This window comes from Lontra canadensis, unplaced genomic scaffold, assembly GCF_010015895.1.
Source record: "Lontra canadensis isolate GAN:19392208 unplaced genomic scaffold, GSC_riverotter_1.0 scaffold3098, whole genome shotgun sequence".
Classification (NCBI taxonomy): Eukaryota; Metazoa; Chordata; class Mammalia; order Carnivora; family Mustelidae; genus Lontra; species Lontra canadensis.
In genome coordinates, this window is record NW_022634082.1 from 1 (window position 1) to 4,259 (window position 4,259).

General features: G+C 45.0%; 1 long non-coding RNA gene across 1 annotated transcript; it reads right to left on the reverse strand.

Moving 5' to 3' along the window:
• Positions 1-1,854: 1,854 nt before the first annotated feature.
• On the reverse strand, positions 1,855-2,850 carry LOC116863789. The gene is made up of 2 exons (XR_004381852.1): positions 2,764-2,850; positions 1,855-1,950 (listed from the first exon to the last, which is right to left on the reverse strand). It is a non-coding gene; the product is annotated as an uncharacterized LOC116863789 (long non-coding RNA).
• Positions 2,851-4,259: the final 1,409 nt, after the last annotated feature.

Sequence of the window (4,259 nt, forward strand, 5' to 3'; positions counted from 1 at the left end):
TTGCAATAGGTCAGCAAAAATGGTGCCTCTTCCTGCAGGGAGTGGAGGTGCCCTGAGCTCGGTGAGGGGGTGAATGACATGGTGGTGGGCAGGCACACATGGCTAAAGCTGGCTAGAAGTCAGAAAGATGGAGCTCTGGGCTGGCTCAGGCTGAAAGAACATTCTGGAATAAGAAGAAGAGTAGCCCTTGCCCTTGTACTCAAAGCCTTCTTTAAGACCTCTCTTGACTATTATCCAGAATAGCCTCCATTCTTGTTTGTGAGGTACACAGAAGTCCCTGGAGGCCTTAACTGCCATCATGGTTCCAGGGAGACAATCTCTCTTTTTTTTTTTTTTTAAGATTTATTTATTTATTTGACAGACAGAAATCACAAGGAGGCAGAGAGGCAGGCAGAGAGAGAGGAGGAAGCAGGCTCCCCGCTGAGCAGAGAGCCCGATGCGGGGCTTGATCCCAGGACCCTGGGATCATGACCTGAGCCGAAGGCAGAGGCTTTAACCCACTGAGCCACCCAGGCGCCCCCAGGGAGACAATCTCTTGGGTGAGTTCCAGGCTCACTGTCTTGGTTGTGTGAAGGGCTTTCTGCTGCCCCTCAGCATGCTATATATTCTGCTTGCCTGTAAATTTGCCCAAGTATGGGATGGAAAAGACAGGATGAATGTCCTTACCAGTGTTCCTGTGGTGCCCAAGCAGGCCAGAACATAGGACCTGGGCTACAGCCCTTGATTTCTTTTCCTGGTTTGTCTAAATCCCATCACAGCTTCCACATGTACCCACCTCACCTTGACTTCCCAACTGGTAGATCAATCGAAAAAAACCCTGTGTCCTCAAAAGCTTAAAGTCCCAAAAAAGCATTCTTTCATCCCCTGTTAGATGATTAGTATCATAAAAATACACATGCAAGTCTTTGCACTTACAGTAAATAATTCCCTAGATTCTAGTACCCTTAGTCCTAGCAGGTATGGGACATACTTCTGTTAGATGAATGGAACACAATATACCATTGCATATCTTCTACTTATTGGTTGATGGATAATTTAACTTTGCTTCCTAAATCTGTCATCTGAAATGTTGAAGCCATTTCTGCCACAGCCCTTTGGAAAGCAAGTAGGGGCTGGGGCAGAGTATGACCATCTCCCCACCACAAGGTGGGTGTGGGAGGTGAGCACAAACCTATATTTTTCCAGACTATTTCTATGACTATGTCTGACCATGGACTTTTCACATGTCTTCTCAGCTGAGCCCCTGCGCTGGACCCAACTGAAGGGGGGTGATTGAGGTTATGAAGCACAAGCCACAGGTCTCCTGTTCCCTACTACCTTCTCATCTGGTCTCTGCCCTGCATCTGTTGCTAGACAACCTCCCACATGGGACCCTCTCAGGATCCTTTTAGGCAGTACTGTGCCCATGTGTCACTACCATTGCAGGATGGGACAAGGGTAACTCCATGACAAGCTGTAAGTTATTCTAGGAGTGGTCAGTGCATATGTGTCTGCAGAACACTGAGGCTCAGATTACTGACCCAGAAGCCGTCATTGACAAGTCCAGGTGCAAGTGCCTCCCCCCGCTTCCTTCTTGTAGATCCTACTCATGCTAAAACTCTGATCTTCCCTCTCTAAAGAGAGTTTGAGGGTCTCTGAGTGAAGAGACATAGGACTTTCTGGAAGGAGCCCAGGTAGCAGATTCAACTAGAGAGGGCAGCTGTGCTTGCAAAGGAACCAGACCCTGGGAGCAGATCTTTCAGCCTTCTGAATGAGATCAGCAGTGAGAGATGCATTTCACGTAAGAACTAAGTACACACTCAACACACATGCATGCACACATATGCATAGACCTGAAGAAAGAGTTGACCAACAGTCTGTCTACCCTTTATTTTAACCTACTGGATTCTATTGCACTGGGTAAATTTTATTTTGAACTCTTGTTATAATGCACCAGATAGATTTCATGACCTTAGAAACAGAAAGGAAAACACTCATTAGTGAACTTCCAACACAGGGTCCTATATAGTTCGTACCATGCCCAATGATCACCAAATTAGAAATCTAAGGCATCAAGGCCTTTTGTAGTTTGAACCCAACGTGGGACAAGCCCATATTTCCCCCATTTTATCATCACAGGGAAAGGATGAGGGAAAAAAAATCAACATATTGATTTATTCTGGGAAAGTATAATAAACATCTGCATCATCAGTGGGCAGGAAGCACAAAAGGACCTGGTCTGGGAAGAGTATTCCAAGAGTCCACCTCACTGAGGTGAAGGATGGAGTTGGTGTCCACCAAGGGGAATAGTTTCTCCAATGCAGATACACATGTGCACTGTTATACATTGTCTAAGGTCTGTTAGACCCCTTGACCCTGAAAACCCACCTCCACTCCCTCATCCACAAGAGGTCAAGGCAGTGTTCCAGATAGACTCTCCCAACTCCAGGCTACCCCCTGAAATTGTCATTGTCTTACATACTACTTAGACCCTAAGAGAAAACGAATGACAAATCTTCCTGTCCTTTTCCAACCTCAGTGCTGTGAACATGGAGTTGATAACCCCATTACCTCCACACTGGAGGACTGGATAGGTTTGCAGCAGCCAAAGCGTTTGGGTGCTGTTTTGTCCCTGAAGAATATCAGAGAGGGTCTCCATGGTGACTATTCACTGAAATGGGTAATCCAGTCCCCAAGCTCTTCTGCTCTGGTGTCAGACTCTATCTTCACGTCACAGTAGGAGGGTTAATAGCCAAGTTCGGTTGTAAGAGCCCTCTCACTTACCTGCTCCAGGAAGCATTGGGTGACTACTATCAAGAAGGTATCGGTGGTCTTCCTGGAAGTTACCCCTCCCTGGTGAAGAGTCTAGCCCTGAAGCAGGGACCAATCCCTCTGAGACCATCCAAAACGTGTTCAATGCCCAGGATGCTCTGTAAGGAAAGAAGAGAACTGTGTTGGGTTGGGGTGTCCTAGGAAGAGCCTGGAAAGGAAAAAAAAGGAGATAGGAAGGTGAAAGTGCAGGGTTTACTGTTCTGGTGCCTAACCTGCTCAGAGCTGTATAATTTCTGGATAATGGTCATGGCAGGACCCCAGCCCAAGTGCAGGGAAATCAGGGATGGCTGCTTTCAGTTTCTATTCTTGGAAATCACACCAGTTCTCAAAAAGGGGGAGAGCCAGTTTCACTTTCTCCATTCTGGAGTGTAGGACTCCTACAGCATTAACCTGAGGCATGTCAGGATTATTTGAGCACCTTCAGCAGAGAAACCCAAGGAAGGGTAGGGGTGCTCTGTGACCAGCCCCACGAGGACACTGTCTATGTTCTCCTCTAGGATTTTGATGGATTCCTGTCTCACATTGAGGTCTTTCATCCATTTTGAATTTATCTTTGTGTATGGTATAAGAGAATGGTCACATTTCATTCTCCTACTTGAAGCTGTTCAATTTTCCCAGCACCACTTATTGAAGAGACTGTCTTTTTTCCATTGGATATATTTTTCCTGATTTATCAAAGATTAGTTGACCATAGAGTTAAGGATCCATTTCTGGGTTCTCTATTCTGTGCCACTGATCTATGTGTCTGTTTCTATGGCAATACCAAGCTGTCTTGATCACAGCTTTGTAATATAGCTTGAAGTCAGGCAACATGATGTGCCCAGCTTTTAACATTTCCTTAGTGATTCGAGATCTTTTCTGGTTCCATACAAATTTTAGGATTAATCCAGCTCCTTGAAAAATGATGGCATTTTTTATATGGTATAGGGATGGCATTGAAAGTGTAGATTGCTCTGGGCACGATAGACATTTTAACCATGTTTATTCTTCCAATTCACGAGCATGGAATGTTTTTCCATCTTTTTGTGTAAATTAAAGAAGACACAAAAAGATTTTAGCCATTCTGATAGATGGTAATACCTCATTGTAGTTTTGATTTGGATTTCCCCTTCCATCCCTTCACTTTAGATCAACAACTGCCTTTAAGTCTAAAATGAGTCTCTTGGGGTGCCTAAGTGGCTCAGTCAGTTAACCAGCTGCCTTTGGCTCAGGTCATGATCTCAGGTTCCTGAGATTGAGCCCCACATTGGGCTCTCTGCTCAGTGGGGACTCTGCTTCTCTCTCTCGCTGCTGCTCCCTCTGCTTGTGCTCTCTCACTTGTGCTCCCTTGCTCTCTCAAAGAAAGAAAGAAAGAAAGAAAGAAAGAAAGAAAGAAAGAAAATCTTTATAAAAATAATAGAATTAAATGAGACTCTTATAGGTATCAAATACATTTTTTAATCCATTCT